General features: G+C 38.8%; 1 long non-coding RNA gene across 1 annotated transcript; it reads left to right on the top strand.

Moving 5' to 3' along the window:
* The first annotated feature begins 9,339 nt into the window (after nucleotides 1-9,339).
* On the top strand, nucleotides 9,340-25,057 carry LOC102296281. Its single transcript, XR_006054626.1, has 3 exons — nucleotides 9,340-9,673; nucleotides 10,360-10,463; nucleotides 25,002-25,057. It is a non-coding gene; the product is annotated as an uncharacterized LOC102296281 (long non-coding RNA).
* The last annotated feature ends 475 nt before the right edge of the window (nucleotides 25,058-25,532 follow it).

The raw sequence follows: 25,532 nt of genomic DNA, 5'->3' as shown, positions 1-25,532 counted from the left end.
CAATGGAGGGAGCCACTGTGTTGTGTCTCAATGCCATCTCACGACCCACTGTAAACATCTGTCACCCCCGTATCTATATTTCATGCTATTACCTTTTAGGCCTTGGGCTGCGTGCTGTAAGCCTCGGGGTACTTGATTTCTACCGGCATGAGCTTTCAGTGGAAAAGGATCAAGTTGTAATCATGGTGGTGCACGGTGGTGTTTTAACAGCAGGCGTCCTATATACCAGCGTCCCAAGTGGTTCCAAATCTGGAGTAGTCAGCAAAATGAAGAATACCTTGTGACCTCTATTTTTATCAGACGCTCTATTACACCCGTCTTCATTTTCTGTGTCTTCTGTAGTGCTTAACCTGCAATAAGAATAAAGCTGACAGGTTAAAATTATGCAATGTTTATGGTGATAAAGATTAAAGTCCCTACTCTTTCTTTTAGCATATTATATTGACACGGGAGCAAATTACTCTCCTTTACGGTTTTGTGAGTTTACAAAAACTGTAGAAGACCGGAGATACACTGGAATATCATCACGAGTAGGATAAACACCAATGCTGTTTTTAATCATTAAATCAGTTTGCAGTCTGTAAAGGTATCAAGCTGTCAAGCAGGTAAATCCAGAATGTTAATGATGATATTGCTAACAAGGATTGAGTAGAATTTAATCATAAACAGGTGTTAAGAAGTCTAATTCATGACATGGGATTTTGCAGTGCGTACAGGCTGTAGTTTAAAGAAAAACATTATTATTTTTTATTTTGTTCTCAGTTTTCATCAAAACTGAGTTAAACACATTCCTCTTTTCCATATAACATCTCTTTATCAGAGAGATGGTGTCCCCCTGCTTTCTAAATGGGTCAGGTCGCAGATGAATGACTTTGTCTCACTGTTAATCGTCATATTGCGCATTATTATGGCAGCTCGGTCTGCAAGTGAGCAGCAGAGTTTGGGTGTGTCTCATTCTTCTAAATCAGAGAAGAAGCTGTAAAGATTTCAGTGAAGGGCTGCCTCGTTTATGTATTCGTTATGATGCTCAAGCGAAATAATTCACGTTCTCCGGGCTGATCCATTACCCTGATGAAACCAGAATTATTAATGACATGGTTTGATTTAAGTAAAACCTCAGCAAAAGATTCTGCCGTGATGTTTACTTAAATTGTTTATTGATTATGAGGCTGTTGTGAGCCAATAAGTTGTGTCATTGCCACCGAAAACCTGACAGATTATTTTTTTAGATTGAAGTTCAGCACCAGGCCATCTGTAAACTTCAAAATTCTGATAAATCCTGATAATTCTGCATTTTGCTTTTCTCTCCAGGTGAACGGTCATGTATATGTAGAAGACCTATTCCCAATAAATAAATCTCCAATTTAAAAACCAAACCAAACAGGTTATAAGAAAGAAAGAAAAGTGCGTTACATCCTTGTTTGAAGCTTGTCAGACACTTTAAGTCTGATTCGTCACACTCCCACAGACTGTGGTGTGAACTGACACCGGAGTGATTTTAACACACGGCAACATTTTTAAACACCACCAGCACTGCAGACCACTTTCACCCCATCAGCGTATTTAATTACGGTTGGACTTGATTCAGTGCTCATCCTCTCAGTATTATTTTATCTCATTTAAGGGAAAAAAATGAAAGGTGGGGGAGGGGGCGGCAAGTACTTTCGTAATTTAAGAGAGTGTTAATGAGTGGCTGTTCACCTTTCTCAGTTATCCATCATCCAGCTAATGGAGGCAAGGATCCCTTTTCCAATCTGCTTTATTAAAAACTTTTTATTAAATCTAAATATGACGCCACGTACTGCGGAAATTAATTGTTTCTGAATGTCTAATTCATCCTTATGGCGCTAAAATCCTCCTTGAACATTTTATCCGCATTGATTTTGTATTATTTAAGAAGACAGAGGTCTTTAAAACCATGTCTGAACGATAAAATGCTCTACCAGAATTACCTGAGACCACTGCTGCATCACTGCCACTGAATTTATCATAGCTGCTATATATTACAGTAGATTGTTTGGAAGTTAGTCACTTGATGGCGAGGGTTTATGGCGGAGAGAAAAACAAACTAAAGTAAATTTTGAACTCTTGCAGGAATGGACTTATGGCCTGAGGTTAGAGGGAGGCAGTACTGTATAGGGTTTATGGCTCAAATAAGCTCTTGATCATTGCATATTACAGTATTTATGTGTGCTGAACCAGCACGCAGTTACACGAGCCAAACACTTTTTAGTCATTCGTCTGAGAAGTGCTGTTGTTTTTTGTAACCTATTTATCTGAGGTGAAAGATATGCAAGTAAAAACAGCAACAGCACAATGTGAAAAGTGTTATAAAATAAGTCCAGTATATTGAACAGCCCCTCTCAGTGTGTTCTTTTTCAATTAATATGATAAAAAATTGTCTGTAAACAATCAGACAATTTATACCCATGTTCATTTACCAGAATAGAATAGAATAGTTTTTTATTGTCACTGTTACAAGAACAATGAAAGGCAGTTTGGCATTTCTCCATGTGTGTGAAATACACAATATTCAATTCAATTCAATTCAATTTTATTTATATAGCGCCAAATCACAACAAAAGTCGCCTCAAGGCGCTTCAAATAGCGTAAGTATTTACACAATAACAGACAAATTTACATTTACATAAGAAAGATATGTACAAGTTATACATTCACCTGCAAACATACGAATACAGCCATGCATTCAAACATACACGCACATACATATATGTATATATACATATATGCATCCGTACATACATACCCACACATCAACTAAGTCAGCAGTCCCCAACCTTTTTTGGGCCACGGACCGATTTATGTCCGATAATATTTTCACGGACTGGCCTTTAAGGTGTCACGGATAAATACAACAAAATAAAACCAGTACTGGTACCAAAAAATTAAGATTTATTCATAACACACGGGAAAAGACCCAGGGAAACCAAGTTAATGATAAAAATGATAAAACAATAACGATAAATACCCTGAAAACCATAAATTTCACACCCGAGCCTCAACTGTCGTGGCCTGGTAGTAAACGTCTCACGGACCACAGTAACGGTCCGTGGCCCGGGGTTTGGGGACCGCTGAACTAAATGTTCCTGCTTTATCTGGATAAACATTGGCACATAACATGCTTGTGAGAGGTCATTGATACTATTGATATTGACTGTTTTCTCTCTCTCGTGTTTTTCACCCTCATTATTGATCAGGTTGCATCCAGCACTCTCGAAATATTTCACTCAGTTGGGTTGTCATAAAACTTTCAGTTCACAGGAAACCTAAACGCAGCAGTGTTTCCTTCTCTGAATGATGGTTGATTTGAATGTCCACAGTGTCTCTATGTGAGACAATAACCTTAAAAATATCCATTTTCTGTTAGCTATGTACTTTAGAAAGTCCATAGAAGTTATAAAATACTTGACAGCAAACTGTGTTGGGCTGTTAATCGTCATGGATACTACTCCCTCTTTTGCTTCTTCATATTTCCATTTTCCCATTCGCACTTATTTCCTTAAAATGGTTGTTGGCATAGAAAAGGTCTGGCTATATCCCCAAACCAGATGTGTGCAGTTGCTCTGTCAATCCAATACCCCTAAACTCCTGTTGGACAATATGGAAAAGTGCAAGAGGGCAAATGGTGAAGTCAGAGATTCCCCCCTCCCTTTTCTTGTCATAAATCATGCTTGGCAGCACAGAATAAGCTAGTTCTAGAGACATTGCTACTGGCACTATACCCATTGCCATTCATCACCTCCGAGGAACTACAAAAAGCTTGAAAAAAAATCACCACAAGCTACCCACGTAACCTCTGGACCAACACCGCCAACATTAGCAAAAGTGCATTCCTCTCCCGGAGACGAGAGAATGTTTGCCACCTGTACAATCAGTCCTTTTTATTGCCACTGTGGCCTTTTGGAGAATTTAACAGAGCTAATTGCTCTTCATTTACTCGCAGGGATGGATATAATGTAATGAGGCATCTGAAAGAGGAAAAAAAATGAATTTCGCTCATGGAACAATTTTTCCAGAGGTAAATCTCCTCTCAAGAGCTGAGTGGAGGACACTTTTACTCGGGTAGATTTTTCTCTCTGTCTCCTATTAGTAAATTTTGTTCCATGAACTCATGCTGACACCCTTTTAAGCCTTTGTGCGTCCTATATAAAATCAAATCCCAAGGCATTTGTTAAAAGTCTGATACTAAATAAAGAGGCATTTTATGAAATTTCAAGTCTACTTTTGCTACATTATGCACTGAGCGACAGTGAATATACCAGCGTACAAGGAGGGATGTGCCAGACTCCATCTACATGAACTAACCTTTAACCTGCGCCTTAAAATGACTGCTGTTTTTCATTTCCTCGAAGAGATCTGACGGGCATGGCAGTAATGGTACTGATGAATGCCAGAATAAACAGACGGTGGGAGACAAGACAAAGAAGAAGATGAATGTGTCTGAAAGGTAGGATTTTTGGCAGTACTGAATTTAGAGAAAACCTGGGTTTCATTTTTGAATTTTATCTGTTTGTACCATGAGGAGTTTGTCCTGACAAACACGCACGTTTGTGTGCTTTATATATAGAATTTTTGGCCTTGGATCACAGCGGTTTAGCGAAACTGGCCCAATCGATTTTTCCAAAAAAATAAATGAATTTCAAGGTTTCTCTACCTCGCACATTTTAAATGGTCAGAATATTTTATTTTCTTGCCAGCTTAGATATGAGAGTCACACAGCTTAATTACGATGGGAATGAAGCATAATTTTGCCCAATTAAAGAAGAGATTTTTTTTATATGTAGTGTATGGAAAGTCTTCTGATTTAGTGATTATTTTAAATTACCAGCAAAAAAAACAAAAGGATTATTTAGTCATGCTTCACATAAGAGGCTTGTCTCTTGGTCTCTGCATCCTGTCATCAAACTTTGCCTCTGCTCCCCATCCAGATCCACAGCAGAGAGTGACTGCAGACGCTTGAAGCCCATTATTTATTTCAAAGTGTTTTGCTGAAGCTCAATACCATAAATTACCATTGCTATCAATCTAGGGCTGGGCTTAGCCAGCTAGATTGGACCACTGATTTATTTATTACCCACAGTATCTATTTAAAACATTTACATCTGTGTACATTAGCAAAGAGTATCATCTGTGAACCATTTATTGATGCCTACTCAACTAAAGGAAAGGAAGCCCATTCCTAAAAGAGGGACAGCTTCACTTCATCTTAACACACCTCAGACGGTTTCTTTTTTCTTACATTACTTACGAGTAAGTTAATAAATGATAAGTTCTGTATAAGTTCCAGCACATTGCTTTCAAGAGTTGGTATCAAATTATAGTTTTTTGACATGTTTTTTTGCAAATGGCAGTGAAACTTGGAGTTATCACATTCACATGAGAGGTAGCAGTATACAGAACCTTAGCTTGTGTAATACATTTCTCTGTCTATTTGTTTCTATTCAAATGTATCATTTTTATTTGAATAAAAAAATCATGAATAGCATACAGTGTAGCCAATAAACTGTTGTATGATCAGACCTAGCCTTTATCTGATGCTAGACGATGTCGCTGTGTCACTACTGTACACTCTAATTTTAATGCTAATCTTAAAGTCAAACCACAAATACAAAAACACAGGAACAGAAAAAATAATTTCTTATTTTTTGTATTTTTTAAATTTTTTGTTGGAAAATCAAAGAAATCTAAATTAATACATATAATATAATACTATAATGATAATACATATATTATACAATGTAAATATTGGATTAAAATTAAAAACAGGATTGGGAGAGTTCTATTTTTTTTTAATATATTAAAATATATTTTGTTTGTAATTATGGATTTTACACCAAAGCAAACGTTTTGGTGTAAAAACGTTTGTTTTTGGTGTAAAAACGTTTGTTTTTGATACTTTATTTTTAATCAAGTCACACAAAAAAATCACTGCTTATAATGGATGGGAATTGATAAGAATTTAGAGATTCTGAGCCCATTGTCAATATCACTTATTGATTGAATTGCTTATTCATTCTCATTTTGTTCTCACTGGCACCAAATCAAAGAAATTACATTCCTGCAAATTCACTGCTGATGTTTGGTTAAATGTTTGTGCATGTTGGAGGTATTTCCGCTCTTTGTTGTAGAGATCAGTGCTGTGGTCATTACTCAAAAAGGTAATGTAGTACCGGTACATGAATTACAAAGAACACAGTAATCCAGTATGTTGCATTACTTTTGCTCTTCTCCATATAATAGGACCTGAAACACACTGTCTCATAATTACCATTTAACAACATAAACCTTGAGGCTGCTAGCGCCAACACAAATCTCTATCCTGATGACATTATCCCAATATTATCCTAATTATGAACACAACGCTGAAAAGACAAAGCAAAGATGAAAACCAGCACAAAGAGCCACAATTATTCTACTTTAGAAACATAAACAGGTAGAAATGAAGGCTGCAGCCTGACTGCTCATCAGGTTGTTACCTGTTGAAGTTTAGGGTCTGGCCACTGGGCTCCAATTGGCATTCACGTAGCTAAAGTTAATCTGGCTTCTTGGCTAGTTTAGCATTAGCATGCTATTTGTGGAGGTGCTTGCAGAGAGTTGAAGTGTTTGCAACATAATATAGTTGCTTCTGTCCTGGATGCAGTTTGCACTTTACCATCTCATCCTCTTGTGCAATAAAAATAAAAATAGTGTCCATGTCACACTGTAAACTGCACCACTGTTTTCCTCCTTTGGCATAGGAAGTGAAAGTAGCAGACTGTAGTGCAATCAGTGCATCAGGTTATCATGGACCTTGGAAAAGATCCCTACACATCTACACACACCCCACTCTAACCTCTGACAGGCCAGTTGTTTTGGTTTCCATAATGCCATGCTTCCCAACATTCCTGTATGTCCTTCAGTGCTCTAGAAATGGTAACTTACACGTGGAATGTAGCGTAGCATTAAATGCAGGAATAGTTTTGGTGTCAATTAATGATTTATGATTTATAGAGCATGTCTGCATTGTATCCTAAAATGGCAGGTATTAATCTTTAATTCCAGGGAAAAAATTTCCATTCACTTTTTTAAATGTATTTTTTTTTCTTCTCATTGAAACAAAGAGATATCATATTGACAGCTATTTCCTAAAACTGCATTTCACATCCCAAGATAATTCACCTGTAGCTTGTAGAGAAAATGACATTCATCTCAGATGCTTGACCTTACTGAGGACTTCCACTTTAATTTGCATTAGAAATGTGAAATATAGATACAATGAAAAATGTTCTTGGATTGGTTTCTGCAGCACAATATGAAAATTTACAGTGCATTAATATTAATGCATCATTATTGGCTGTCTGATTTCATAAATAACTACAGCAGTGTCAGGTCTGGTATAGATCACTTGGATAGGGGCAGACTTTGCAAAACCACACCTAAAAGAGCTTTGTGAATTTAATTGGGAAAATTGCAAATCAGGTAGTCAGCCGTATAACTCATTGTCACATTTAATCAATAAACTTTGTAAATCAACTCATTTCATTTATAAATGATCTTATATAGATCAGGCAACCAATTAAACAATTAGCATATATTTAGCAATTAATTAATTTAATCGTTAATCACACCATTACCGTTCAAATTTTAAGCCAACAAATTTGGGAGCAGACGTGCAGGCTGGCGTTGGAGCCGTACATCATGCCTGGGGAGTGCAGATTGTGACACAGCTAGATTTACTGTGCTAAAAATCAATGCAATTAGGAGAGAGGCTGGAGGCTGGCCTGGGGTCCAGCATGGTCTTTAGGAAATTTTTGACACATACACACAGACACACACACATACTGCCAAATGTATTTCCTCCTTTTTTAATTGTAGGCATACTAAGGTGATAATAACTTTAGCTTTGTGCATGCATTGCATTTTTGGACATCAATATGTCATTGTCAAATTAATTGTGACATCTTGGCATAATTACTTCAAACAAATGAGACAATGGCTCAGATGATTTGTTGCCCCTGTCTCACACCACCTTTATTAATGTTAGTGTTTATCCAAATTAGAGCCACATTCTCCATAAACCGTTATGCTTACATCTATGCTAGTCCAGTGCTGATGAAGGCAACCTCATCATGTTTAGTGCTCCAAAGAGGGCCAGACAGTACTTTCTATTGAAGGCGTAAACTGTCCCAGTTTTTAGTTCACAAAGATTTAAAAAGCTAAAATGTGTATATATCGTGAATGCAAGCTACAATAAAGCTGCATCACAAACACATTATTGATATTTGATCACCTAATTTAATTAGTGTGGATAATGTGCTAGCAAACAGTTGCCTATTTTTACACAGATCAACATTAGTCTTTATGTAGAGCTGTCAGACAAATTAACAAATTACATGTTTGCCATTTATACAAACTACTGAGGCATATACCTGGATAAACTGGCAAATTCTGCAATATGTGGCAACTACCTACTCGTGGGAGCTCCCTGCATCCCTGGGAAATCCTCTCAGTTTACCTTTAAGCATTTTTTTCTGTTTTAAACTGTTAATAGAAATCTTGATGTATCACAGTAGTTGATTGGTATTTAAGTCAAAAATGCTTTGTATTCTCTTTTTTACGTACAAGCTAGTTAAAGTCCAGAAATCAGTGTCAACAGTTTGTTCAATTTCACAGCTAATGTTTTACCAACATTTACTTTTTTTGCTGAATATCAGTGCCACTTGTGGATTTTTGTGTTTGTTGGTCATGCCAGTGTGTCACCACCCAATATGCAATTCAAATCAGATTCATTTATATAGCATCAAATCACACAACAGTTACCCCAAGCTGCTTTCTTTGTGAAGTAAAGACCCTACAATTATCACTGAATCAATCATATGAACGATTTTCAGTCTTCATTTTATTGCAGGACAATTAGCATGCAGTTTGAATATAACTGTTTTTTCCCCCTGCTTATAAACAGCTGCAAGCCAGAGCTTTGTGAGAGAGAAAACCAAAACAGTCATTTTAAGGGCCTGAACACTAAATCATTTAGCTAAAATATGTTTATGCACTTCATACAGCCGAGGGGAAAATATGTGTTTGTCACTATTAAACGATTGCTTTTAAATAATTTGTATCTGCAAGTTAAAAGAAGGGTACATCACATACCTTTCAACTTTTGAAATACTCAAGAACAGCCATGACCTCATCTCCTCACTTCAGCAAAGAGAAGGGTGAGATCAGGTTTGAGATGTTGTGGACGAGCTGCCCTCAAACACAGGATGCAGGCAGGGTTGAAGTGCTGTCCAGGCCTTGGGTTGCTGATTGTCTCATCTGTCTTGGCTAAGTCAGCAGGATGTGACAGCCGCCCTCTCTCTGTTACCCGCTGACCACTGGGCTTGGCATTCTCTCCACTCACCTGCCCTATCACCGCCTCCACCATATCTCTATCCTCGCCTCACTCTCACCTCAAAGTCTTCGTAGCGAGAATGAGGATCAACGCCTTAGTGTCAAAGAAGAGGAATGTAGGCTAACAATTCCTGGCTGCTGGCTTGCAAGTATCGGTTCCGGGTGCTGACTTTGGTTTGTTGGTTTTTGATAGAGGCTGACAAAGTGACAAACCTTGACTTCAAGTGTAACTGACTAAACAGACATAACTTACTTTATTTCAGAGATCTCGCTCAAGGAGAAGGTAAGAGCTTGTTTTTGGTATTTTTAATTGCATTTTGCGATTATGTGCATTGCATAGTTAAACAATGAGTCCCACACAAACGAGGCAGCTCTTTCTGGCTTACCAAGCTACTACTTAATTCAGTTGTTCTGAATATATATATACAGGAGGTGGGGCGTGCTTAACTGTACTGAGCTGCAAATCCACATTGTCACAATGATTGTGTCTCCGGATGCCGACTGCGTCATCTTGTCTCTATGGCCGGCACTCCTAAAGAAGCTGTATGTCAGATACCTGCCTTCCTGAGTCACTGTTGTCTTTTTTAGTGCAGGATGTCAAAATATTATTATGGTATGTCACGAATTATTACAGAACACCAGAAAGCATCTTTTTGGGGGGGTTACTTTGTCAGACAGCTGTATGTGTCACCTGAGTTTAAAGTCCGTTTGATTTTATCTGCATGTGGTCTATCAAATTTGACAAAAACATACAGCAGCTGGTTCCTGCTGTGTTTTCCCAGTTCGGCTTTGTCACCAGGTTTATCTTTATGAGCTGAATTGTATTTCACCTCTCAAAAGCAAAAAACAAAAACAAAAAAGGAGTGGGGGGGTGTAGGGGATGGGGTTGATATTTTCATCTTAAGAGCTGAAGTTGTGATTTTTTGGGTTGTTTGTTTGTTAGTTTTATTTTTGTGCGTTTCATTACAGCTCCTTTTTACTCGCCACTCACTACAGTCCTGATCCCAGACGTGAAGCAGCGACAAAAGCCGGCTCGTCAGGGATAACAGATGAGCGCAGATGAACAGTGTCAGGTAAAGTGCTGTGAAAGACATTTAATGTGTTTTATATCAGTGTGTCTGAATTGTCCAGGAACACTTGAATCACTCAGTGTCAGCCAAATACGGCATAATGAGACTCGCCTTCTCTCATCTGAAGACACATGTCTCACTGCTGTCACTCAGGCTAACGGGGGGGAAAGGGCTTTTCGAGCCTTTTGAAGCACACAATTGTGTATGATAGTAGCCCGCTTTAGCATCGGGGATTGCTCGTGCGGGATTATTTCATTAGGAGGCTCCCGGAGAGAGGACAGAGGTCACAGTCTGGAGCTCATTCAAACATCTGGAGTTCGGGAACATAAATTATTAAATGAGGCGGCAGTTTGGATTGAGACTCCTTACGGTTTTTCACAATGAACTTAGAAGTATTCAATTTTAAAAAGCCTGAAAAAACAACATTTCTTCACTATTTCTTCTTACTTTTTTGGGGTCTGCCAAGCTTGAGTTGTTTGGAGTGGGATATTAGTGTTGACTATTAAATACTTCTGGAGTTCTTCTGTCTGTGTTATTGTTGGGCTTCTTTTACTGCTGTGTCACAATCTGGCCAGACAAAAGATGGTTTGTTGTGGAGCTTTTTTTCCCCCTCAATTTTTCTTGGTGTCTGTTTGGAGATCTCAGAGTTTCCTCCATTTACGCCAACACAAACCGTTGGTAGGTACGGTGCACTGGTGTGACAAGCGGTAAGGGAGAAGAACATCAGTATGATGTTGGAGTCAAGAGGTTGATGATGGGAGTGGCTCCACCTTGCGCCATAGCCTCGTTTTAGCTGTCACAACCAGCACAACAAAAAGCAAGTTTGATTGAAAGATAGAAATCTCTAATTATCCCCACCTGTGTCCGTCTACAATGGGAGGGTCAAGATGAAGCCATTAGCTGTCTCTTCACTGGCACCACCAAGAGTTTGTATACATCTGTGTCTTATTTTCTTTTCTGGCACAATGAGTCCAGCAAGCTAAGCAGGCATGACCAGATTTGGCAAGTTCCAATGACTTTGGCAAAGTTAGACAAGGAGGAAGCGGTGAGATGCAGAGAGGGGGATGAGCTGGCATGGACTCTGTGTTTGCCTTCTCCCATGCCTGTTACTTGAGCTGGGTGTGTGGCTTGGAAAGAGGTGCTGGGTCGGTCAGAACAATTCACAGAATACCGAAGGAGACCGCTACAGCAGGGAAAGTTGCAGGGAGAAAAAAGCAGTGGAAGAAAAAGGTGACTGAGTTGGTTTACAGTTGTGTAGATCACAGGCAGCAGAATCCTCGCAGCTTTTTTCAACTCGTGTGTGCATAAGTGTGCTGTTTAAGCTTATTGGGATACTTAAGCTCATCTCCCATTTGACTCATAGCACTTGATAGAAAAAGGCTCAATGTGATTTCAATATTGTCAGTTTTGATTAGCTGAATCAAGCCTTTGTCTGGCCCAGCAAGTGTGCATGTTGTCAAAGCTATTTACAAGCAATGGCCAGATATGAAGCCCAGACTATTGCGGTCATGTAAACAGCCACATCTGTTTGAACCCACCTGCTCCCTTGTGTTTACTGGGCTCTGTAAATAATGAAATAAGTCCTTCTGAATAAAAATATTACAGTGGCATGGACTTTTGCTTTAGAATGACACAATAATTAATCAACGCTATAAACAAAAAGCTGCCAGGAATTGCAAATTTATAAATAAAAGTAATTTAAAAAAAATGTCCATGCATCCATGGTGTGTGTGTTTTTTTTTTTGTTTTTTTTTGTTTTGCTTTGGTTTTTTTTTTCTGGCGCGCCTAGACACATTCATTCATTCAGACTCTCATTCATTCATTTCTGCTCTAATTTATTTATATATGAGTGTTTGTTTTCACTTTAGTCCCTTGAACCTTGCCACCCTGTTTGTGACACCCGGGCTGTGAGTGAAGACGGAGAGGCAGGCTGGTTCAGAATGATCACTATCATTAACATTCATGGGGGGTTCACTTATCATCCCTGACTGGAGGGACATGGCAGCCATTATGAGACGTCCGCAGGTGGAGTGCCATGATACATATTGCATCTTGCCACAATGGATTTATGTATTCAGTAGCAAAAGAAAAGTCTAATGAAAAAATACAGAAGGCAATCCTTTATTTCTCGCTCGGCTTCAAGTGAGGCCACCATGTCCTGCGATGAAGAGCGCAGGGGAATTCCAGGGCTGTACGCGGACCTGTCACTCATGCTGCGCGCATGCCACACCACTATACTTCACATTATGGACAACTTTTACCGGTAATACATTTGTGCTCCTAACCCTAAACATAACTCTTTGGGACAAGGTCTTATGTGTTAAGCATAGAGATGAATCATATAAAATGACGTTTTTCTTAAATATTGGTCAAACACAATAGAGATTTACTATGTTTCCAGTTTATGAAGGTTGCTATTCCAGAAAAAGTAGTTAGCTTTTTATAGGGCCTCAAGAGGAATGCTTTTGTGCACAAATATGTGCACAAAACTGCTTTTAAAGTAGCATGACAACATTTTGTTTCCTTTCGTAGATAGCATTAGCTGTCTAAAATAAGAGCAACATGGCTGCCGCGTAACAACACGATTCCAGACTGGACAAATAAGATTAAGAAAGTTCACGATTTAGGTAAAAAAAAATTTTAAAAAAATTACACCTTTTCACAACCTTCTTTCACCTGCAACAAAAACTACTCTTCCATTTTCCTGCGGCATCTTCCAGGCCATCAGATGCTGCCTTTTTGGGTTGGGTCAGACATGTCTGTCACTCCCAACTTGGCACATATGGACACTTAAGAACCCCTTTGTATCCCATTTAAATGTTCAAGCATCACTTATCAATACCATCAAAACCTGCCCAACAAGCGGTTGGACCTGCAACACTTTGTAAAAGTCTTTATTCTGTATTTAGTTGTGAATTAACTAAAATTCCAGGGGAACACAAGTTTTGGTGACCGCCGAGTTACAAACAACAACAATGGTTAAATTTAATGTGTGAAAAAATTGAATGTGATATAGCATTCACATAATGATAATGCATGAATAACAATGTAAGAACATAATGTCTACAAAATCAAAAAGAATTGGGATTTATAATAATTCTTGTAGAAAACAATACAGATGTCAATAATTGCTGTATGTGTGACGATTTTTGTGCAAAGCTTTGTTCAGTTTGGCCCATCTCTGAAGGAGAAGATGGGATAAATACAGACATTTATGAATATATATATATATAAACGCTTTTATATTACATAAATATTTTAGCCTACAATCTGCCCTGAACAAAATTTAATTTAAATATTTTTAGCATCTAAACCTAACTTTAAATTTACTGGTTGCGCATCATTTATCAATACTAGCAAAAACTTGACCTACAGGTTCTTGCTAGTATTGATAAAGTGGCCATAATGTGGCTTTTCCCAGGCCTGAGGTGCTTTTTCAAATTCTTCCTTCTATATTTACTCATGAGTTGAATAAAATTCCATCATGCATACAACTTTTGGCTACCATTAAGTTACGTACATTGAACATAACACATGAAAGGAAGGCAATGGGATAATGTAACATGAGATGATGAATGAAAATAACATATACCAAAATTTAAAAAAAAAAAAAATGTGCCATTTACAATAAATCTTACATTACATGGGGGGGACATATAGACACCTAAGACTAACCTTAAATTTACCGGTTAACCATCATTTCTCAGTACTAACAAAAACCTGTAGGTCGGATTTTCCTGAACCTACCCAAGTATTTCATTAATTTGTGCATCAAAACCTAACCAGAGTGTAACAGCAAACATAAAACAAGCATGTGGAAATGAAACGACTCAGAGACTGAAAACTAATCAGACTGGACACGAATCACAGTCCACTCAGCGATGAGCATGTGACTTATTTAACCCTTCTGGCATCCTAATGCAGACTCTGCTGTTTAAAAGATGACTGTCAGCTCATGTTGTATTGCCTCAGACAGTACATCAAGGCTGGCCATTTATGCCAAAGGACAACTTGTGAGTAATTTAGAGATGCTAGCGGTATCTGACAGAATGGCAGCATTTGATGAGAAATTGTTGGGAGAGTCCCGCTGGGTAATGATACCAGCAGAGCACATTTGGCTGTACTCTTGTGTTTTGCTACGTAGTGAGCACACCAGCAATTTTCTGTGTTGGAACCAAATTTTGACACCGACATATACAGTAATTTAAATGTCTGTTTGTTTAAAATATATAAAATTGCCCAACCTAACAAACAGTTTTTTTCTTTATTATTCCCAGTTTGCCCCAGTATTCACCCAGCAGTGATGTTTTAGCAAGAAAATCTTAAACAAACAGTGTCTGAACTATTTATGGTCAGTAGTATATGTGCTTCTGATGTTTATCCTGAATTTTAAAAAAGGTCATTTCACATAAACAAATCACAAGGAACATCCCATTTTGAGTAAACAAAACAGCAGGGACAGAGAACTATTCCATGATAGATTTCTTTATGCTTGATTAAAGACACAATTCCTATCCTGATATTTCCTTGAGTAAAAAGGCTCCCAGACCAGTAATAACCTAATTGGAGAGAAACCTCTAACTAGTGTTGCTCCTCTGTGTCCCTGTGTATAAATAGAGTCCATAATGGACCAAGGTGCGATGCCATCATTCATCTCTGCTCAGAAACACTTCAGGTTCGGGTCTTAGCTCATTTTCCTAATGATGCTCTTGTTTTAGGTATGTTTTCACTTTAAGGTTTGTAAGATTCCAGCTTAATGGACACTATTCATCATGGACTCAGACCAGTTCACCCAGCAAACTTATTTGACATAACAAATTGCCAAAATGAAAGGATGCTCAAGCAGGTGGATATTTCAGACCAATAGGTAAATTTGTTCTTATTGTAAAAATAATAATAACAGTAGCATAAAAAGCCAGTTTCCTGCCAGGATTTTGCTTCTCTTGTATGACAATTGCAACATTGCTGCCAAACAAATCTGTCATTTCATAATGTGCTTAACGCGGCTACGTGAAGTGCTTTTTAATTTTAAATGTTAATTGACTAAAAGAGGACTTCCAATTCCACTGGCACCATGTAATAGGAGGTTTCCCCAAAAAAACATGGAGTCTTCTGGGAAGCATATCCCACATGATAGCCCCCGGTTATGCCATGCTTTTATGTGGTAGATTACTCCCTGGCTCTGTCCCAAAAAAGGCTGCTTTTTAACCACTGCTTCTCCCATTTGCCTCGGGATACTCATGGGCTGGCAGGTTGCACAACACATTACCATCCTGCAGCATCTCTTAAAACACATTTTAGCCCTGAAACACAGCTGGCATTTTGGCCGGCTTTGCTGCGCTGGGCACGGAAGGACCGAACATCAGGATGTTACAGAGAAATTAAAATGGAACCTAGTTGTAATGATGTGAGCAGATCCGCAATATGCTGTGATGTCAGTGCACTTCTCATTCCCAACACATCCTTTGTCAGAACTCAAGAGCAAGAGCGGGCTTCGGTTATTGCAAGCTAATTTAGAAGATATTATACATTTGTGAAAGAGGGGGCTCAATGTACTGCAGGGCGTGAGAGAGTCTTCACATGCATGGTCGACCCTGTGAGGATGAGTGTGTACTACCCCATGCCAAATTCAGGGTCTGTGCGTAGAGTTATGTGTTGCTAAACATCACTAAGATCCAACAGCCCAGTGTGATGCCTTTGGTTTCCAATCTCATGCTTCACGCCTGCTGCCCCTCTATCATGGATTCTTATTTACAGGCAGGACCCTCACTGAATCCCCTGAGGAGCAGATGATGTGCAGGTCTAGGTAGGGACCCTATCCCATGAATACTGTCCGTATCACTATGAATGCAAGTCAAGAATTCCAGTAGGCGATCCGACCAACTTCTTTATGTCCAGAGCTGTCAACCATGAAATATTTTACAGAGAATTAGGTTATCTTAGGGTAGATGTGCATTGTCCATTGCAGTCATAATCTAACCAATGGCATGCACTAATTCTATTTCAATTTCCTATCTGCTGTGTTTTTACTCTAACTCCAGTCCCCATTCCTTCTCTTTTAAAAGCATTATAAATTATGTGCTATCTTTAAACATGCCCAAAATAAAATGTGCAGGACAATGAGGCAGGAAATATGAGCTGTCCGGCTCATATCCATGTCATCAAGATGACTAAATTCAAAAGCCGCAGGGAAAGCTAATTGTGCATTGCTGGTCCAGAAATACAATCTTCTTCCATTTTTCTTATTTTTCCCCCGTTTCAAAAGACTATATAGCCTGCACTCTCCAGAAAAAGATAGGTTAATCCTTAGAAGTTAATGCACAGGCTCTCAGGCATTTGTCTTCCTGAACCATAAAAGGGTGAGTGAGGCTGGCACTGCACAAATGTAGTGGAGATGCATACTGAAGTCCTCCACTTTTCCAATGGCACACAGAGTATTCAGCATTCAGATGGATGTAGGAAGTTTGTGGAAGTAACCTGATGCAGTGGGCTAAAGGTGGATATCCTACTATGCTGCAGCCCGCCACCTCCCATTGTCTTGATAGGGGAGCAAGAGATGTACAGCGGCCTCAAATGGAGGTGGCATCTGGTGCCCAATTTGTCATGCCTGAATTACCTAGGAGCTGATAAAGGCTGAAGTTTTAATAAAAGTTGGGAGCAGCAGATAGCAAGGTGAAGGACACTGATGAAGTGTCTTGGGGCCTATTTCCAGCTAGAGATAAGAACCTACAGAGAGAGGTGGGTCGAGGGTCTAGCACGGTGTGATAATACGCTGATGCTGTGGAAACAAAAAAAAAATAAAAAGTGCTGTTGAAATGCAACACAGCACACATAATGGAAAAAATAATAAATAAGCAAATAAATAATGATGATGATCTAAACGAGGAGAAGCCAGGGTGGAGGCTGTGGAGTCCTGAAGCGTCTCTGCCTGTAATTTGGCCACCCGCCAGCAGCCATTGCTCACCCTCAGCTGCGACGGCAAGCTCCAGATGTGCCAACGGCACGTTTTGGATTTTGCCAGCTGACTGCACCGTTTGATAGCCCGCTCTCTGGATGCCCATCACCGGCCGCAGAGATAGAATTAAATGATGATGATCTTCCCACAAGTTGGGTGAGGAAACAACGCATATAAATCTTGATTTCATCTCAGCGTGAGAAGTCTTTATCCATCATCACTCTTAATGAACAAGTCATTAGCTGCGATGAATGGCGCTCTGGGCTCCTGCTCGCCACTGCTGCTTTTGTTTGCAGCTTTCAGGGGCAACTTCCTGTGCCCTTTGAGAGGGTCAAACTCATTTCTCCAGATGTGGGGTAACCTCTCTGCTCCTGGGGTGGCTGCGCATCCATGTACTAAACAGGGCTGGGAAAAATGAGCATATAGTGAGAGTTTTTATGATTTTTTTTTTTTTTTGCCATATTGTCAGTTCCTCAGCAAGTCTCTGCATGCCCTCTCATCCAGAGAAGCACATTAGCAAACTCGGTGGCCGCCTATTATGGTAATTTTATGTGCACAATCCACGACTTGATGCAAGCTTGCTATGTAAACAGAAAAAGGCTTTTTCATTGTACGGTAATAGAAAGCTACCGAGGAGATGTAAAATCATGCTGGGCTGCGCTGCTACACCGTAACACAAATATATACCAGCAACAGCGTGACGCCGCCACATTTTTTTTTCTGCTTCTGTATCTGCAAACTCGATCAGTCTTTCATGTGAACTGATAATTCCTCCGTTTGAAATGAACGAGCTGTTTGGTGAACAAGAGTTGTTGAAGACAAACATTTCCCGGGAGCCTTCATTTTTATTTACAATCACCGCGCCGCTTAAAGCCATTGTTAAAGAATTTAACAGTGTGAACCGTACCCCCTCGGGCTACCAGAATCTAAAACACTTCCATAAAAGTTGGATGAAATTGTTGTGATCTTCTCCTCCGCCTTCTCCTCTGAAGTACAACAGTGCTTGAAATATGAAAAAAGGGGAGGCATCAATCAGGCTGTACGGCAGTAAATGTGAAGAGATAAAGGTTGACACGCGATAATTGAAAATATCTGCCGCTAATACACCAGAGTCTGTGTTTGTATTTGAACATAAAGGGGAAGAGTGGCATGTGACTTTCCTTGTTAGTGACAGCTGCCATGTTCTCCGGTCTACGGGGACGTAGCACACTGGAAGATTCATCTGACTTCTACAGTATGTCTGAAGTTCCTCAAATCCCCCGAGACACCTCTTTACATGTTTGATGATGTTCCTGAAGAGGTTCCAGCTGAATCTTGTTCAGAAGTTTTGCGCCTTGAATTCCCTGAACATTTAAGTCCCAGAAACAAGAGAGAGCAAACACGGAGTGATTGTGAATTTGTGTTACGGTTTTACTCATGGGATTATTTCTGCTCTTTTAAGGCAACGTTACAATTTCTGTTTCTCTAGCGATCCCAACAAGCAATGTGGTTTTCTAGTGATGACTCTAATGTCGTCAGTTGACGAAATATAAATTTACTGATGTTGTGGATGCGCCCCGTATTTATCTATGTTTCCAGTTTCAACGCACGCTCGCAGTATAGGTAGGAAGTGAAATACCCATTACTGCATGTGTCAGTGTCATAAACAATAGCGTCGACTCCTCGGAAGGAGGCAGGGCGATAATGGAGGCAGTGCATCAATGTTCAGCACAAGGTCTGCAATTCACACGAGGAGAACACTCACCTGAGCACCGGGAATGCTGGTTGTAGACGGAATTAACAGTAGCAGATGTGTAGTGGAGGACCACTTTCTAAAATGAGCTCTGTGCGCGCACTGGTTAAAGGGTCAGTTCACCTGAAGTGTAAAAAAAAAGTACCTAATGGTATTAGAGCAAGTAGATTCACAATTGCTGAGTTTTTCATTTTCAACAGCTTCTGAAAAATTACCCGTCACATCAATATAATATTAGCTCCAGGGCTCAAGTATAAATGGACAATTGACCAGAAAGCAGTTTCATACCCAGTGAGTCCTGTTCCCACATTATTCCATGAAAAATTAAGCAGATAGAACATTTGCAGTTGAATCCAAGTGTTGAACTTGAAGTTGGTAGCAGTTCACTGGACCTAGCAATATGAAGCCCAAAGAGATGGTGATGCAAGGAGGCCATCAGGAGGCTGACAAAACCAAAATAAGCATCATCAGACAGATAGCAAATATTTGTGAGTGGTCAAATTCTTAAAAAAGATGAGTCCACCAACAATTCAATAACACCAAAGGCTGAGAGACCATCAAGGACAACTGAAGGAGATGATTGCAGGATTCTTTGCTTGGTTAAGAAAACACTCTTGAAAAGTAAGAAATATGATTGTCAAACTCTGCAATCAAGGTACATTTATTTTTTAAATCCTTATAAGTAAAATTGTTTTAGTTTGTTTGAGCCAGTGAAATGGGAGACTGTGTAAAAATGGCTGTAATTCCTAAACAGTTACTGCAGTTCTTTTGGAAAACATCTTGAGTTAAAGTCCACACTTTAATCACAACTTGATTGCTTAATTTGAAATCCACTGTGATGATGTACATGCTGTTATTACTGTTTGTGGAGTGACTCTGGTTGAACCCTTATATAGAAGCTTAAATTTGGGGAAAATACTCCAAAATGTGTATCAGACGCATCACACTGGTCCTGACAGTCAGAGTCTTGATGGCTCAAGAGGGAAACGAGGTTGGATACAAACGAGCTGCTTGTAAACCACTATTTATTTTTAAATAATGGTGAAAGTGCAGTTTGTGGTTTTACAAATTACATTTCTGATTCATCAAAGGGAGGCTTAATGCTGATTTGTTGTATCTTTTTTAGTAAATATATCTTAAAGAATGAATCCCTGACATCGCCAAGCAGCTAATATTTGTAAGATGGGCTGGAGGAAAACATTTAAACAATATATTATGAAACTATCAAAGGCTTAACAGCATGTACATTGTTGGGGATATTGCATTTGTTTTGATCCACCATTACTCTCAGCATAAGTGCATCCAAACTCAGTTTGCCCATTTGATAATAAATAATAGAAACAGAAAACTGTCTACCACAGGCTTAAGTATATAAAGTAGTTATATAGGTCTTTCATTTCCTATGATGTGCTTTAGGCAGAAAGAGCAATTACTTGAAAAAAATGTAAAAATAAAAAATTGCAGAGGGGCTTTGCAATCTAAAGGCAAGCACATGTTGTAGTTTCATGTGTGAAAGGATTCCTGCATGAGACCGTGTATGCGTGCGTGCATGTGTGTGTTTCTGAGTTGACTAGTCTAAAAGAATTGAATCACTTAGGCCTGGAAAAAATTACTTCTCTATTATTATGAGTCTGTTAATAAAACCAGTTTGGCTACGTTTGAACTCCTTCCTCACTCACAGAGAGGAAATCATACAGATAACATGTAAGACAGTAACAAGGAGGTACTCATGTGATATAAGCTGGACTCGCCTTTGTAATTTTTTTTGTACTTAAGCTCAAAGCAATCAGATATGGGGAGGTAGGTAAACATGTGATTAATGTGCGTGGCATACTCTTGCAAAAATTGCTTTCTCACACTGTTTTTATGAAGAGCAAATGACCCAGAAGAACCCTAAGGTGCAGCTTTTAACATAGCGGGTTAAATTATGACAACTGCCAAAACAAAATATCCCAGAATGCATCTTTATGATTCAGTGGAAAACTGTTTTTAGAAAGTTCGACAGCATTATCAATGAGCAAAGATAGTGCTGCCTGCTCAGGGTGTCTCTTCTCTTCACTTTGACCCCCATGTCGCTCTTCCACCTCGTTGGTCATATTGTCAACCATTTCGTAGTGCACTTGGTGTCCTTGAGTTTTGTTTGGTAGTGAGGAGAAATTCCCAAAGGACTTCTGTTCTTCTGCCCCTGAGACCAGTGTCCCAGGTGTGGTTGCTAAATATTTTACTGTGTGTTGACTAGTTACAGGTGATGCTGGTGTTACTACCAGAAATTACTGAGCTCATTCCCGTTAAGCTTAGTGAAAATTTCTACTGACGCCAAACACATAAGGCGCAACTTTGGCAAACTTCTACAATGTTGCCATCTCTTAACTGGGAACTAAAATATATATATATGTTTATACATAACCATATATTGTCTAAAGTATATACACACATACACATACACGTACACATTTTAAGAAATAAATGTTTTTTGGCCATCTGGGGCAGCAAAACAAGAAAAATTGTTCAACCGATGTGTTTTTTAGCACAACATGTGACAAATGCCCACTATCCTCCCTGTCCACATATTTGGTTTGAGAGAAACATGGATCATAAGCAGCTAAATGTTTGTTTTGTTTTTGTTTTTTTACCAGAGTAAAATACAACCAACAGAATGAAATACGCACAAAAGATCCTTAGCTTAACTGAGTTAAGTAGCTTGTCATGCTTTCTTGTCCTTTGTCATCTGCTATATAATCATTCTTTCTAACCATGCTGATTCTGATTTCGATACAAAATGATGTAATAGCTCATCTGGCTAATGAACCATCACAGTTCCCAGGTTACTGTAAAAAAGGAAGTAGTGAAAGAAATTCTTTTCACATTTTTTTTCTGTATTGCAAAAGCTAACGAAAATTAAAATCCATTTAAAAAAGACAAACGTAACCCTGACCGTTAGCACAGTTGGGCTGAAGACTCATTAGCCAATCATTGCGTGTAACCTTCGTTCAGTTCTGATAAATACTGTAGGAGAAGTTGTGAACTGTGACTGAATGAATGAGCCTATCAGTCTTTTGACAAGATGAGCTAGAAAAAAAGGAGCACAGCTTCCATGGCTTCTGTTTGGTTCTCCACCAAAGCTGTAAAGTCAATGCAGAAATACCCTAAACCTTCATTCTTCAAAGTAGCCATCAAAGCTCCTTTGGTTACAAAAGCAAGTCCAATTGTATAGAAGTGCAAGTAAAAATGACACTAATTCTCATTCAACCTTTAACACTTTGCTAATGAGTTTATGTTCCAAGTCGCTGGTTTTAAGTTGGAGTCATTACAACATGATGTTTTTAACAATGGTCAAAAACGTTGGTTTTAGGGTGGGCCGACCTTGTGATTTACAAACCGCTTATTAACTTGTCAACATGACACGAAAGGTTTTGAAACACCAAGATGACAATAGCCAGAAAGTCTCAGACTAACCAGTCTGTGATGTCATGTTCCTTATGTCCATCTTTTATATACAGTCTATGGGAAAACTGTATGCTTTTACTGAGAGTTTGATGGCACAATGGCTCCAAGCTGCAGGTTCGCCCAACCCACACAGTTATTCCCTTCGTTTAGGTGAATGCGATGCAGCTGGTGTGGGTGTTGTGGGAGAGAAAGGCAGAGCGTCACGGTGATGACTGTGGTCTTGTCAGTAATTCAGGAGATCAGATGACACTTCAATAGAAAAGCCAGAGTGTGGGGTGGAATTTGAAAATTGAGTTGACAACACCAACCATAAAGGCGTTATGGTCTCTGGTATTGGTCTCTAAATGGCTGTTGATTCTGTTGTTGAACAATGTGCTCGAGAAAGATTGCTGCATGAAACTGCAATATTACCTCTTGCACTTAAAACTTTTTGGCTTTAATGTTTTGTATGTGTGTGTGCATGTGTGTGTAATTGAATAACAGAAGTCTCAGCAGATGTGAATATAGTCTAAATGTTTCTCTTCAGCTCGGCCTCTGTAGCTTGATAAATGCTCATATTAGGTTTTCCGTAAGTCCTCAAAAAATAAGTCAGAAAATGGCATTTTTATTCTTTAAGACCATCAAAGAGCAAAATTGCATGCAGCTTACAAACCCGCCGTGATGCAATATTTTTAGGAGTTGTGAATGAGCTGGATTTAAACAAAAGCAGCTGTGGTTTAATGTTAACATTGTACTGTCCTGTCACTATTTCTGTTTAAAGCGTTATTTTTCACCCTCACAGTTCCGTCTGATTTAAAATGGTTTAGAGAAACAGTCTGCAAATCCCTCTTGAGCGGATTATAGTTGAGGTTGGAAAACTTGGGGCAGTTTCACGCGCTTGCTAAATTGCATAGAGATCAGTGAGTCAGAAGTATATAATACTTTAAAAAGGGTTGGGGTTTTTTTCTTCTTTAAAGCATGGCTGTAACTTTGTTGCCTCACTTTACTGAATTTTTTAGGTTCTAAAACATATCGTCTCCTTATAATAAGCATTTGCAATGAATAGCAAACATATATTTTTTAGGTATACTTATATATATATTTGTATTGTTTGTAGATAGATATGCTTAAAATCCCAGATCTGGAATAACAGAGCTGTGAGAATGTACTGTGAGGTGTGATTTTCTAAAGAAATTGCGTCAGCATCTGAAGAATGCCTTTGTGTTTCCAAACCTGGCTCTTTAACACACATTTCAGAGGAGGGCTGTCAGCTTATGGCATATTAGCTGGATGGGTTCGTTTCCCATGGGACATGAGAGGCTAGCTTGGAGGGATCCCAGGGTAGAAATGGAAGACACACTATGTGAATAGCTTTACTCTGTCATTCCAATTCGGCACAATAAAAATCAAAAGCAGCTTGGCCACAGACCGTGGCTTCACCTGGAGCTTTCTACAGTACAGTACCAGCCTCACACAATGAAAAAAATACTGCTGTCAAGACTCATTTTATACTTTATAAAAGGAGCTATAATTGAAAAACAATCACTTCCTGCATGACAATTCCTCATAACTCACACACTGCATTTATGGCAATCCAGAGCACAGTGGTGTTTGCAGATATATGCTATCTCAAACAGCACATTATAATTCTGATGGCTTGTGTATTGAAATCACTTCATGTGCATAATGTAACCAATTTAATATTGCTTAAGTCTAAATAAATGCCCTTCATAGTATGTGCTAATGTGTAGTAAAAGTGCGACATGTCCTTTTGTTGTTTTTCTGGAAGCCGTACTTTTTAGCAGCTGCTGTTTTCTACATTGCTGACTGACTTCAGTAAAACAACCTCCGCCACGCTAGTTGCCCTTATGGACCCAGAAAAACATGAAATCAATACTGTATGCATTTCAAGCAGGAAAATTCTTTTATTGAGTATACTGCTTTATAATGGTTTCCATTATTGACATCTATGAGTTATGAAATAAAACCTAATGCAATGAGGATGAGGAAAATAGCATTTGAGGCTTTTTATTGGATCAATTTAAAGTCAGCACACTGCATTCTGATGACAATAAAATGCTAATCCTGACCAGTATTTACAACATCAAAAAGTGCTGTGTTTTCAAAAAAATGCTAAAACAAGAGAATTTGAGCCATAATGAAAGAGTCTGCAGGTGTGTCTGTCTCGATTTTTCTGGAAGGAATTTTGACTGAATTTGCGAGATGATGTGGCCGGCCGATTTTTACCAAACAGAGATCAATGTAGGACGTTTCACAAAATGGTTTTGGGGTAGAGGACATGATCATATAATCATATTACTTCTTGGACACAACCAAACCAACATCTTGTAACTTTTAACACAGTTTTCATATATGCTCTTTTTTTTGTATCTATTAATGTTTATATATATTCATATTTTTATTTCAGATTTTGGCCCTGATTGGCATTCTGTGACCAAACCTCAAAATCATATTGTGAGTATTACTGTTCGTTTATAATTAAACATAATAATTATGTATTTTTACACACATGCATTCAATTATTTTATTTATTTATTTATTTACTAAGCAATAATCCCAGAATTAGAAAAAAAATGTGTGCTATTGATGCAGTCATCTGAATCTGGCTGATCTCAGATGACCCTTCCTCTTTACTCCACCACAGCCACTCCCACCCCCCTTCCCCCCTTCTCCCCTTTCTTATCCATTACATGGGAGCTGAATGATGGTGATTTGGTTGAGGCCCAGTGAGTGCCTGTAGAAAATTGGTTGGTTGATAAAAACCCTCCTATCAAAGGGGGCTACTTTCTCATTTACATTTAGATGAGTATTGATTATTTATTTACTCAGTGGAGTGGGATTCTTTTCCAATCTTATCTCTCGTCTGTGCCTGTCACCTGGAAAAAAAAGAGATAGAGTTCTTGACACCGCGCTAAGATAACGGCATTTTGTAGAAGCA

The sequence above is a fragment of the Haplochromis burtoni genome, unplaced genomic scaffold (genome assembly GCF_018398535.1).
Source record: "Haplochromis burtoni strain Fernald_Lab_line unplaced genomic scaffold, NCSU_Asbu1 Contig_95, whole genome shotgun sequence".
Lineage (NCBI taxonomy): Eukaryota > Metazoa > Chordata > Actinopteri > Cichliformes > Cichlidae > Haplochromis > Haplochromis burtoni.
This window is presented reverse-complemented; position numbering and strand designations above follow the sequence as displayed.